At 39.4% G+C, this 14,549-nt stretch overlaps 1 non-coding gene across 1 annotated transcript; it reads left to right on the forward strand.

The window, feature by feature from the left end:
* The first annotated feature begins 13,482 nt into the window (after positions 1-13,482).
* LOC116460541 (U6atac minor spliceosomal RNA) lies at positions 13,483-13,608 on the forward strand. The gene has a single exon (XR_004245843.1). It is a non-coding gene; the product is annotated as a U6atac minor spliceosomal RNA (small nuclear RNA).
* Positions 13,609-14,549: the final 941 nt, after the last annotated feature.

A 14,549-nucleotide genomic window follows, 5' to 3' on the forward strand; every position in this document is an offset into this window, starting at 1 on the left:
TCCATCCTCGTTATCTTCACGTTGAGTAGGCTGAGGAGGAGGAGGCAGAGGCGGGGTTGGTCTTGCTGTCTCAGGAGTGGCAGAGGCAGAAGAAAATCCATGCATCAGTGGACCCTCGCAGTTCACACTCGTGCGGTTCGAGGGTTAACTGTATTTTGATACTGGTAAAAGGCATATTCCCAATAACTGAAATGTATCATGTATACATTTCCACTCTGGAAAGGTGTCAGGACCAAAGGTATCTCTTGGAGAATTTAGAATTTTCATCTTTGTCAGCCTTCCAAGCCGCCCCCCAAGTAAATATACATCCAAGTCAAGTCAACATGATTTCTACATAAAAGCTACTTCAAGAGAAGTCCTCGAATTCTTACTCCCTTTTCTAATTAAATTGCCATCCCACCCTATTTCAACGTAGAGACCCTAGAGTCATCTGAGTTCTGACCTCCCCAGCTGGCCTCAGCTCTCTTCATCCAGTTGTTTAAGGGACACGTACTAACCTGACTCACTCCCCACTGACACTCCACCATCTAAAACACTTTATCCAACCTCTGTTCAATTTCCCTCCATTCATGTAAAGCCAGGGGACTAATCTTTCCTAATAAGGAGGCAGGTTCCCTTTACCAAGGGCTTAATTACAACAAGAGTTACTTCTGCTAAGGGGTCATTTTATGCTAGACACTTTCTAAATGTTTCCTCTAATCGCCCACCATTCTGCAAATAGATATTGTAATATTAGTCTCAATTTTAAATGGATAAATCTGAGGTTTCAGGGGGTTAAATAATTTGCCCAAGGACAAAAGTGGAGGAGCAAGAATTTTTGCCCAGGGTTATCTGACTTCAAAGCCCACACTTTTACATTTCACCACAGCCCTGTCCTAATTATTTATATTTGCATTACATTTTATAAGCACATTTATATACTAACCCAGTTTTATTAATTGAACAACCCTAGAAGTTACCAGCCCCATTTTACAGGTGAGAATATTTAGGCCCAAATAAGTTAATGATTTGCTGTTGATCACCTGATGCATTCGGTGCCCACTGATTCTTAAAATGACAAGCACCTGTTTTTATGCCACTTTTCAGCTCAATTTTCATCGTTTGACATTGTACCCTTATGGTGTGCATCAAGTGTCACTACAACTGTGACTTTTTGGTTTCTGCTGCCAATTGTTTCATGGCCAAACCGTTCATTCTATCGCTCCACACGATCTTCAGTCTGGCCACAATGCAGACCCTTCATCCCTGCCAGGCAGGTCTTCTGGCCGTGCACCCACACTTGCTAAGCTCGTCCCCATCTTTAAACCTATGCCTAGGCTCACTCCTTCCTGGGACACTCTGTGTCTTTCATCTGCCCAAATTGTCCCCGTTATTTCAATGCCCGTCTCAGATTCCAGGTGAACGTCTATCTCTCCTATCCCTGATAGCCCATAGTATAGGTTTTCACTGCCCTGCATGTTGGGCATTTATAGTTTTCAATAGGACCCCCGTCTTATGTTTATTTATCCCCCATGAAGGCTTCGTGCTTCAAACCTGCAGGAGCTCTGTGAAGTCAAGGATGAAAACACATATTTCTTTGTATGTCCCCCATGCCCAGTACTTTGGGCCTACAAGGTGCACAGCTTCTAGAAAATGCTCAGCAAACCCTTGAGGAACTAAACTTACAGCTTTTTTGAGTTGTTTGTCCCCAAGTCAAGCATCTCTCTTCCCCTGTTATTCAACTTTTCTTGAAAGCTTGCCAGGTCCTCGTGACTTTCCTTTGAGTCATTCGCTTCTCTCCCCCACATTTTCCAGGCTTATTTTTTCCACTGACCTGGTGTTCTGATGTGCCCCGTGCATATTCTTCATTTGTCTTTACTTTCTGCTCTTTCACAAAGCAAAATGTGAAATGATCCATGCTTTCATTGGCAAAGTTCAATCTTGGGTTTTCTTCCCCCTCCTAACTGAACCATTCATGTGGAGGAAGCTTTTGATCCAGGATTCAGATACCCAGTCACATTTTACATAACCAGAAACCATGCTAGGTGGTTATGTAAACTCTGTTTTTGACTTGAATAGCTGGACAACAGTCTTTACAATTTAGGTTAAAGCATGTTGTCAGCTTCCATTCATTTCTTATGGTCTGACTGTCAACGTTATCCCACAATAGTGCTGTCAAAGAGATTCATGAATGTGTCAGGGGAGAATATTTGAAGACAAAAAAAATATTTTTTAGACCATTTTTGTGTAATGTGTTGTCATTATCATACAAAATGCCTAACAAGAGATCAAGTTTGCTCATATAGTTTAGTGAACAATAGCTAGAAAAGAGGTAACGGCCGGGCACAGTGGCTCACGACTGTAATCCCAGCACTTTGGGAGGCCAAGGGAGGCGGATCAAGAGGTCAGGAAATCGAGACCATCCTGGCTAACACGGTGAAACGCCGTCTCTACTAAAAAATACAAAAAATTAGCCAGCCGTGGTGGTGGGCACCTGTAGTCCCAGCTACTTGGGAGGCTGAGGCAGGAGAATGGCATGAACCTGGGAGGCAGAGTTTGCAGTGAGTCGAGATCGTGCCACTGCACTCCGGCCTCGGCGACAGAGCAAGACTCCATCTCAAAAAAAAACAAGGTAACATAGATGAGGTAGCCCACTACAAAGCAAGGCAAAGGGTCAACATTCAAGGAAAGTGCCTTCATTTATAATAAAATGTCCAGGCAAGTGGCCACTTCTTTAGATACTGATGAACTAAGTGACTTTTTGTTGTTATAAATAACCTTTTATTTTGGCAGGGACTACTCTCTAACATACAGTCACTATCACTTAGCTTTGAAAATTCAGGATATTTCTAGAAGGATATGACGATGAGAAGAAGAAGCATGGAGAAACTGAGGAATCAGAACACAAACTGACCTGTCACGCAATCTTGGGGCGGTGGGCGGACAGCCACTTGAAGTTTTGAACCAAATGTCCCGTCTTTAGTTCCTGGCTTCTTCAAGTTGCTTTGTCCTAAGGTCTTTGCCCTTTAAAGTTACACCTTTGGCATCTCCAAAGTACTTGATGTACATGGAGACTTACTTAAGCTCTTGTCAACATCGGCTCATCCGTTTTCTTCCTAGGATCATGTAAACATCACATGCCACAGTTTTATGCTGTGGGACTTGACCATTTGATCAAACCACAGTAAAGGAGGTATGCCACGTGGTTTTTAGCCTAATCTGACAAGGTAGAGGTCAATGTGGCCTCAGTCATAGTTTGCCTACCCTGGGGACAACATTTACCTAGTGATTAGTGAGAGGAACCTATGTTTTTGTACTTTGAAGGGGATGAGGGTGTGAGCTACCACCTGAAGATTCTGCCTGATGACGCAGAATTTTTAGAAATCTTTCAGACTGATTAATGAACCCAGCTCACTCATGCTTCCTGGTCAGTCACCTTAGTGAGCAAAAGTTCTCCTCCAAAATTAAAAAATGGCATTCCCGATAGCGATCACCGAGAAGCTTTTAAGGGTTAATATAATAATATAGAATTATGTCAAAAATCTTCCCATCTGAAGCTGTTAAATTTTAAAATCAATCCCAACATTTGCCAAGCAAAAGTGGGATAGATTTGACAATAAGATATTTAAATTACTTTATATCAAACCAAAAAATATTAATAATTCCACAAATGAGAAAAATCTTCACAGCTGCTGTGTCAGAAAGTTGCTTAATATTTCTACCATATGAGGAGTTTATACATGTCAATAAGAAAAATGCTAAGATACCAATAATTAAGTAATTTAAGGATAGGAATGATTTTACAAAAAAGAAAGTTTAGCAATAGTAAGCATAACAATTATTAATCTCAAAAATTATCAAAGAAATTTAAATTAAAAATATTAGCCATTTTCCCTTGTCACATACCTATTTTTTAAATAATAACTTCATAAGAGTTTTCTAAAACAGGTGACGTCACATATTTTTGGCATGAAAATGTCTTATAGCAGCTTTGGAAAGAACTTCAGCAAAAATTATCAAGGATCTAGGAATTTTATTTCTGAGAATTTATCCCAAGGAAAAAACTTAAAATTGGGAAGGGGGAGTTCTATGCATACATGTTTACTAAAGTGTTCTTTGAGGAAGAGACAGATTGCATAATTTAAAATTTTGTGTGATCACTAAAAAATTAAGAATAGTTAACACTTTTGAGCACTTACACTGTCTCTGAAACTGTCCTAAAGGTTTATGTGATTGAATCCTTTACTGTCATAAAAACCCTATTGAGTGGATGTACTATTGTTATCCAATTTTACAGATGAGGAAACCAAGGCACAGAGAGGCTCAATAACTTGCCCCAGGTTAAATAGTAAGTGATAGGGCCAGAACTGGCATCAGGAGCTAATTCTCAATTACTCACTTATATTCCCTGTCTCATTGTATAATATTTTCATTGTAGAGAACTTACAAAAGACAAGTAAACATAACAAAATTTAAATTCATTCGTAATAACAAGAGGTAACTAGTAGTTAGCTCCTTTCAGTTATTTTGATAAGCATTTGTAAAATCCTATTACACAATTCCATCTCATGCTGCATTTATTCAACAAAATATTTCGAGAATTTTCCGTTCTCTTCTACAATTACTTGTGTTCCACCTGATATACATGTAATAGAGGTATATGGCCAGTTGATTTGCCTCTACTTTTAGTTACTATATTCAATGCATTAAACGGCTTTATACATAAATCTTTGTCTGAACTTTTGATTTCTGAAAACAGAACTTTATTTTTGAGGACAAACGCCTTTCTTAAAAATATACAATTTTTAAGGATGCTTGACATATTTTTTGATATTACTTTGCTTTTATTCTTTTTAATCTTTTTTTGTTTTTATTTATTTCAATAGGCTTTTGGGGAACAGGCAGTGTTTGGTTACATGGATAAGTTCTTTAGTGATGATTTCTGAGATTTTGGTGCACCCATTACCCAAGCTGTGTACACTGTACCCAATGTGTAGCCTTTTATCCCTCACCGCCCTCCCACCCTTCCCCCGGAGTCCCTAAAGTCTATTTTATCAGTTTTATGCCTTTGCATCCTCATAGCTCAGCTCCCACATACGATGTTTGATTTTCCATTCCTGAGTTACTTCACTTAGAATAATGGTCTCTAATTCCATCCAGGTTGCTGCAAATGCCATTTTTTTGTTCCTTTTTACGGCTGAGTAGTATTCCAAGGTATATGTATACCACATTTTCTTTATCCACTCATTGACTGATGGGCATTTGGACTGGTTCCATATTTTTGCAGTTGTGAATTGTGCTGCTATAAACATGTGTGTGCAAGAGCATAGTTGACATATGTTCTATTTTTCCATTTTTTTTTTACAGTCCAGAAGTCTTTTTTTTTTTTTAACACCTATCATGCCATGAATTCGTAGGGAAGAGGTTCCAGCAGCTCAGGCTCCTTCCCACTGGCTCTCATAAAGTGTGCTTCTCTGGGTGGAGCAGGCTGGCGCTTCAGTTGAACCCAGGCACATTTCTCTTTGACTTCTTTCTTTTTCTGATCATTGTCCTTCACGTGTTTCAGGACGCTAGCTTGGCTCTTAGAGTGTTTAATGTGCTCAATACACACATTAATTCTCTTGGCAAGAATCTTGCCCTTAACTTGTTTGTTTACAACAATGCCAACAGCATGCTGGGCAACACTGTAGCTCTTCCAGTTTAGCCATGGTAACACTTGGGGGCATTCCTTTTTGAACAGTACCCATTCCCTTGATGCCTACAATGCCACCTTTCTTATAGCTTCACATATACGTGGCCAAAGGAACAACTCCATGTTTTCTAAAAGGCCTAGAGAACATACATTGGGTACCTCTCCTCTTTCCCTTTGTGTTCATCATCTTGGCAAATTACTGGAAGATGGCGGTTCCCGCTGAAAGGTGCTATATTTTCAAAGTTTTGTTCAGAAAATGTTTTAGCAATTCATTTTCTTGTTAAGGGTATCTGACAACCTCTACCCTACCAATATCTTTATTGAAAACATTTGCTAATTTAATCGTTTAAAAAAAGGCTCTTGTTGCCGTCTTGTCACTTTGTGTTCATTAATAGATATAAACATGTATCATATATCTAGTGGCCACTCAATATTTGTTTTTTGTATAATTCCTCATTCATGTCCTTTTCTCAAAATTGGGGTTTCACATATTGATTATGTGAGCTCTCTGTATATTAAATCTATTATTCCATTTACAGTTTTTATTACCTATATTTTTAAGTGTTTTGTTTATTATTTATAAACATAAAAATTTGGAAACATGCTAACTCTAAAAGGGAAACAGTAAGTGTGTTATATTCATTTCATGGGATATTATTTATTGAAGAAAATGTTTCCGAAAAGTTATCAATAATATGGGGGAATGTTTATTTCGTGGTACTGCAAGAAAATATAGGAAAAAGTTGGATGTTCAGTATGATAAAAACAAACAATATTCATATTAAAAGACTGGAAGAAAAACTATTAACAGTGATGATTTTTAGTATTGGGTCTTTCATTGATTTTTTTTCTTTCCTTTCTTTTTTTTTTTTTTTTTTTTGTAGAACAGTAGTATTTTCCACCAGAAAAGAAGAAATAAACTTGAAGAAGAGAAAGAAAAAGGAGAAAAAGGCATTGTAAAACAACCAAAAAAAGGGGGAGGGGGCTAGTACAAAACTGATCTTCTATACAGCATTTCACTTTGCTGAACTGTATGACAGATTCCCTAATAAACTTCTTCTCACACTTGCATATCTTGCTCCAAAACCTAGGAGAGGCACCAGACAATCTGCCTTCCCTCAGCTTTCCTGCTTCTCACCAGGGGTGGCCTGGACCAGGTATTTTCACAAACCAGAGGGGCCCATGGGACCCCAGAACAGAAGACAGATGGGCTTGAGTTCCAGGACCTGAGGACTCTCTATTAATTCCTCGCTGAGGGCAGTTGGACTTGCTGCTGAAGGGCAGCCGGGGGCCCTACCCCACAGGCCTGGAGGGGTGGGACAGCAGCTGGTCCACACAGACCCCATTCTGCCAGCTGTTAGCCACGCAGCTGCAAAAAGGAGAGAAAGATCCAGGCAGCTAGTTAGCTGACTGCACAAGGAGGGCCACTTACATCCTTTCAGTGGATATAAGTTAGTTTTCCGACTGTCTTCCCCAGATGAGGTTTTACCTTCTCAGGGTATGAGTGCCCTTGGGATAGGAGAACCATTGACCTTATGGCATGACCACGAGCATCCTTTTGTGAATTGATTGCTGAACTCAAAGCATTTCTCCAAAAATCATGATGTTCCTCGAAAGGAAGAAACGGAGTTAAGAAAAAGAATTTTAATCCGCACATGACTGGGCATGGCACTGGTTCTTAACCCTGGCTGCACAGTGGAATCACATGAGGAACTTTACAAATGACTAATGCATCAGGGATTTAAAAAAGCACCACAGGTGATTCTAATGTGCAGGCAGCTGGGAATCTCTAGGCAAAAGCGATGAGTTAAAGCGATTGAGGAGAAGATCGTCAAATCCAAATGAAGCGTTTGAGAAACAGACTCAGTACCTCTGGTGGAGCTGGAATATTTATAATCGTGTAATTCAGTTCAAGGGTTTAGTACTTTTTCCATCACTTCGTGTCTTCATCTTACATCATCTCCATCTTGCATCTCTATGTATAACCCTCTTCCCCATTGTCAAAGGCAGCAAAGAAAGGGTTACAGTATCTTGCCCAATGTCCCCTCACTAATACAGGATGAGGCACAGAGAGATTGAATAATATAATGGAACCCTAAGGCCACAAGCCACAGCCCTAACATCCTTGCTATTAATAGAATATTGTTTACTTTGGAGTGGAAGAGCTTTTTAATGGAATTGGTATATGTGAGGAATAGTGTTAAATCAGTGGAAGATTGAGAAAATATTAGGGGGAAATTTGTTGCTACTCTCATTATTAATTTGTAATGGGTCTTTAATACGGCAACAAATGAAAACATCTTTGACTACCTGTTAAGCCAATAGAAATAACAAGAGAAATTCAGTGTGCTAAAGAGCATTTTAAAGACAATTACTAGACATGGATTTACTAGTGAAAATTCTATCAGAAACAAACCCAAACAAAAACCATCATTAACAAAGCATATGGCCCGATGTCAAAAGCGTTATGAGACCAAAAAGAAAGTTCTAATGCTGTAAATATATTAGAAGTTTATCAGCTAATGAATAGAATTGATTCAGTGACTTAAAGTTTAACTAGTAGTTTATTTTATTTACAATTTTATAAAGGGAAAACAATCAATAAACCTACATGAGAAGAAACAAGAATGGAAAACTTGGTGGTTTAGATGCCTATTTACATGGGAAAATGTTTCAGATCCCCTGGGATGATAAAATGTCTGTTGAAAGAAACATAAAAGGAAGATGATAGGAAATTTAATAAACCCAAATTACAGAATGTGCTTCTTTCCATACTACAATTTGGCTGTTGTTACATATGATAAATAGAGATAAAGAAATACAATAGGAAAAGAAGAACAAGCAGTCTTCTCGATGACAAGTATCTTGTAAACAGGCAGTAACATTTATTTTTAAATAGTTGTCCTCTTTTTGCATGCACTCGTATTTTTCTAACATAAAAACCAGACACATAAAGCTAAGAAAATAAGCAGCTATAATTGGAGTGGGAACTGGAATTGGGAGTGGGTGACCAGGGAAAGACGATGGAGTGGGCTTGTCCTCTTTTCTGTTCACAAACCTGTAGTTAAGTGACAGGTTAAGAGAAGAAAACTCTTGTTCTGCAGCTGGAGACAAGTTCAGCAGGTTTCTGGACCAAAGAGTGAACTCACGGAAATGCCAATCCATCCACAGTCGACTATTAGTAAAGTAGAGTAGATGACAGATCTGGAAGAACCCACTGAAAGCCTGGTTGAAATCTTTAATTGCAAAAGAACATCAACAGAAAAACACAGCTGGAGGGAAATGAGCCTTGGTTTTCCTCCCAAACAGGCCCAGGAACAGACCTCAGAAATAGTCCTGATCTAAATGTGCAGACTGGCCGGTGGAGTCTTCCTCCCCGGCCACGTTTGCCCGAAAATGGAGCCTTCCCACAGCTGTTTGGAGCAGCTTGTGGCACACCGTTGTGTCTGTTCATTCAATATAATTAAGAACTGCTTGCTCTAGGGGAAATGAAGGATTTGATTAAGGGGGAGTGTTTCTTCTCCCTTTCTTCTTTCTTGCTTTTGTTCAGCCTTATCCAAATTTTTTTACTGTTTTTTAAGTCATGTCACGTTCTGGGGCAATTTCCACTTTTTGTTATGGACAACCATGTGCTAAAGGCACATAGTAACGGGGTGTGTGTTTGTGTGTGTGCATGTGTGTGCTTTAAGATGGAATAAGGGAGGCTTGGAAAGAGGAATGCATCCCAAACTGGTTTTTAGACCCCAAAAAGCAAAAAATTCATAAAACCAAAACTGACTGAAGCAGATTATGAAGAACCCTGAGCAAATGCCAAGCGGCGTATTCCCCAGGCTTGGAATGGCATTTGCACTCGGCAGCAATAATTTCTTTGTTAACAAGTAAATCCTCCCAGTTCTTTCTGTGCCTTCTGAAGTGTCACTATTATATACCACTATGGAACGACTATAGAGGGTGGGCTGGGGAGGGAGGGGACCTGACACCAGTTATCAATCTTTCACAAACCACAAGTTCTAAAAGAGCACAGGATTTATGAGCAAACAAGTCCAGAGAGCCCCAGCCAGGAACTGAAAAAATCATGGGGTTGGGATGACTGTGAACCTGTGAGAACCAAAGGAGGAGGAGAGAAAGATGGACAACAAAAGGGGCCTCCTTGCAGATGGATGATTCTAATTGCCATCAAACCTGATTTCAAGAGCATTTTACAGCTCTTCTTTCCCCCTTTGAAAAAGTCAAATAAGTAGAACATGTCAATAAATGTGATCAATATCCAGAAAACCTTATAGTTAGCTAATATCCCAATGAGGACGTTTGTATTGATTAAGTTCTTGATGAGGTCCAGTTGTATATCTGAGGGATCTGCTCTACGAAATGGGTAGGGCCTAGAACACAGTAGGTGTTCAGTAAATGTGAGTGCACTGGATTAGTGGCATTCTAGATAACTGAGGTTAAACAAAAACTGTCCCTTTTTTTTCTCCTCTATTGTCCCATGAACTATCAAATGCCCTTGGTACATCCCCCGGAAATATTTTAAGATCAATTTCTCTTTCCCATTCCCAGAACTACACCCTTTCCTAAAATTTATCATCCAATGCCGCCAATATCACAATACCTATCAAGCCAGTCTCCTAGCTTCTGGTTTATCAGATTACTCTTCCTAAGCATTCACCAGCTCAAAAGCTTTGAATCACTTTCTAATGCCTTTGGAATAAAGCTCAAATCCCTCTGCTGACATTCAGGGCTCATCACAATTCAGTTACATCATGCCTCTCCAAATTTTCACCAAATCTCAAAAGAAAAATGATGCTTGCATCAAGTCAATGTCCTCTCTGGTCTTGGTTAGCGAACTGTGCATTTCTGCCGCCATAACTTTGCTTTTCCTGTTCACCCAGCTCACCGCACCTAGAATGGTTTTTGCACTCCCTCCGTCTCCTCTTTCCTCTCTCCACCTTTTCCATGGAACCTCACCCCTCTCTTTGTCCTGAGGGAGACTCTCAGAATTCCAATGTTTGGCTACTGTCTGTTTCACTGTCGCCAGCCATTGCAGGCCATTAGTAGGATTTTCTTTCTCTCAAGCATTGTCTTGACTTCTCGATCCACTCTCCATTCATTCTTTCATTCATCCATGCCTTCATTCAACAATCGTTTATTTAGACTGCCTATTTTGGGCCAGGCACCATGCAAGGACCCATGTATAGAAAGATAAGTGTGAAAGAGTCTATTGTCAAGGCAATCCTCATCAAAGAGAAGGAAATTACAATGCACTGTGCTCAGTTCAATAAAATATATTTACGTTATGCATATGATCTCTCTGGTTGTCAGAATCTTAAATTCCTTGAGGCCAGAAACTATACCATGGACTTCTCTTGTGGTCCCTATAAGCTTATTGAGCATGTAACTTGGTTTTTGAAACATACTTACGTAACGTTATTGAATGTTGCAATAACAGATTAGAACTCAAAAATGGTCTTGGTATTTCTTCATTTTGCCAGGAAAAATATTCATGTCTAAAATGTGAGTTATAAAGAATATTTCTGAAGGGATAAAGTCACTAGTGACCCCAAGAAAGAATGAGTTGCCTAACAGATGGGGCAAGAAAAAATACTTTTCTATGTACATATTTTTATAATTTTGAATCTGATACCATGTGAATGAATAACTAATTGAAAAATAATACATTTGTTGATACAGTTTTAAGGAATCAATAGAGATAAAACTATAGATGCCAAATTTTTATTTTTCTCTTGTCCTGTTGAGCAGTGATCCCCAACCTTTTTGGCACCAGGGGACTGGTTTCATGGAAGACGATTTTTCTACAAACGGGGTTGTGGGGGAATGGTTTTGGGATGGTTCAAGTGCATTATATTTAGTGTGCACTTTATTTATTGTGCACTTTATTTATACATTTATTGTATACTTTATTTACAGTATAATATATAATGAAATAATTGTATAATTATACAACTCACCATAATATAGAATCAGTGGGAGCCCTGAGCTTGTTTTCCTACAACTAGGTGGTTCCATCTGGGGGTGATGGGAGACAGTGACAGATCATCAAGTGTTAGATTCTTATAAGGAGCACGCACCCTAGATCCCTCACATGCGCAGTTCACAATAGGGTTGATGCTCCTATGAGAATCTAATGCTGCTGCTGATCTGACAGGAGGCAGAGCTCAGGCGGGAATGCGAGCAATGGGAAGTGGCTGTAAACACAGATGAAGCTCCACTCACTTGCGTGCCTCCTGCTGTGTAGCCCGGTTCCTAACAGGCCGTGGACTGGTACTGGTCTCTGGCCCAGGGGTTGGGGAACTCTACTCTTTAGGATACTTGATAAAATGACAACTTAGAAAATCTTTACTGTAAACACAGATGATAAGAATGATAGGAAGAATACAGGTGAATGGATAATGCACAGCGCTATTCCAAAATAATTCTTGACTCTCTCCCCTTTCTAATGGATTTGCTTCTCTTTCCTCCTGCATTTGCTTCTAACCTAGAACTAAATTTGAGTTCAAAAACAAAAAAAATCAGGCTTGGCATTCAATAGGCTCTGGTTCTAATGGCCCTGATGCTTTCTTGCCCACTAAGAAAATGACCAATAGCAGAGTCTGTGGGGTGTCCTGAAAGGCCGCGTGCCCTGGCCATGCCTGGAACAGAGCTAAGCATAGTCAGCCTGCACAGTCAGCAGAGCCCGTCTCAATGCCATTTCCCTCCTATATACCCTTCTGGATCTGTTCGCCTTTTTACCTGAAGAAGGGCCTGTTTTCGGGTGCTGGTGGTGGTATTAAGAGGGTCAGCTGACAAGCACATGGGTAAATGACATGAGAGGGATGACACCCTTTTCTACCTATCTACCCCACAGCTGGTAATCTTGCTTTGTCAAGAAACAAAAGGACTTTAAAATAGGTGTTCTCTGTGTAACAAATATAGAATGGAAAGTTTTTACAAGGTACCCCTTTTAACAAAGCACCATGCAGTTGAATTATATCGAGCTCAGCATCACACTCCAGGAGTTGTTCATGAAAATTAAGAACTATCCAAACTATTGAACCTCTATTAGCTGTCTGTTTCCCACACAACCTCCACTCCTTGTGCAAATCATATGCAACCCATTCGTGATAATGTTCTCACTGGCACGCCTGGAAACTGTTAAAAACAGATGTCCAGACCACACTGCAGACAGCTGGGATGGAGCAACTCCGGTGGGGTCATAAACATGTCTCTATGCGTGGAGGATAAGCCCCCTTCAGGTGTCTTTTTTGGTCTTCTTATAATACCAAATATATAACTTCCAGACGAGAAACTAGAGGCAGCTTGCATTTGCATTTACTTTGGCATCTTTTTCTTATTTTTAAGTTTGTTTTCACGGATTCTGAAACGTAAACTCTTATCTTGAGCTGCTGAGGCCTTCATAAAGATTACAGCGAGACCACACATTTATATATTGAAACTGGAGATTCGACTTGTGTGTGTTACCCACCCTGGAAACACCAGATCCTACTTTGTTTCATCTAATAAATGCTCTATTATTAGAGAAAGGAAGACGGGAAGAAAGGGATAACTATATTTAAACCAAGTTTTATTTGCTTTCACTGTTACTATCAATTGTTCCTCCAGTATTTGCACAGTTTCTGAAAGTATTTAAACCAAAGCAATGCTCGTCCCAACTTTTTTGTTGTAATGAGGAAAATATGTCTGGTCTTATTCATACTATCAGAATACAAGAGCAGGCTTTGGGCATGAACAAAGGGTAGTGATTGGAGAATCCCAAAGAACTGATTTCTCTAAAGAAAAATTTAAAATTGACTTCAGTGTTGTATGAAAGGAGAGAAGGTTGGCATTCCATTTGACAAGGATGGAAGAGGTCCTCCGGCCTGACAACAAGCATTTAGTTAAGGCATTGCCACCTACTTCGTGGCATCTAACCATTATTTAAATAAAAAATAAAATAAAGTAAAGTTAAATATGCACTTTTACTGCTAAATCACTGACTTTTGAGAATTATTGCTATGTTGATTGTTGTTTCTCATACAATAGTGTTGGGGAAGCATTCAAATCCATCCCATTGAAGGAGAAATGGGTTTGACCTAACAAGTGTTAAAATCTCTGGAGCAAGTACATACATGAAAGATGGAATGAACAGCTTTCTATTCTGTATCCCCAGCCTCCACCCCGCCTCCACCCTGCCCTTTACTCTCAAAAACCCATGTGCTATGATAGTTTCCGTCTATTCTTCTCGGGCAGCAAATCTGGAAAGTGGGGTGCTAAAGGGAGCCTAGAGTGAAGAGGGTTTTTGAGCTTCCAGAGGATTATTGAGGGCTGATTAGCCATGGCGTTCCCCAGAACTCATATGTTCTCAGGCAAGTCTGAGGTTCTGAGCCAATAGACAGCTTAATGGAACCACAAGGAGTTAAGCGTGACTCTTTCACTGTGACTCTCTTGGCTGTCATCAGAGATCCAGAGCACGATACAAAAAGGGCACTTAGTCTTCTTTTCTTTCAGCCTGGGAAGTTGCATATTTAGTAGTTTCATGACCAGTAAGCAGAAAATCAAGTCATCTGCTCCAAAAGAAATAGCAATAGAAATATATGCTTACCTCTGTATCACTTTTTTTCTGCTTTGGGGGGGCCCAAAGTTGTTTTTTTTTTAAACTTAGTCAATTTTTTTAATACATAGTTGATTACCTATTATGGTTTTTATCTACTTATGATACTTCTACATTTTTCTTGACAAAGATTGAGATGATATTCATACCCCCTTTGATTGAGATGATATTCATACCCCCTTTGATATTAAAAAAAATCACAGATGAAAAGGAAAAATGTTTCTGTGGTTATTTCACAAACTGCAAAAAATAAACAACAAATAATAATCATAA

This window comes from Hylobates moloch, unplaced genomic scaffold, assembly GCF_009828535.3.
Source record: "Hylobates moloch isolate HMO894 unplaced genomic scaffold, HMol_V3 SCAFFOLD_20, whole genome shotgun sequence".
Lineage (NCBI taxonomy): Eukaryota > Metazoa > Chordata > Mammalia > Primates > Hylobatidae > Hylobates > Hylobates moloch.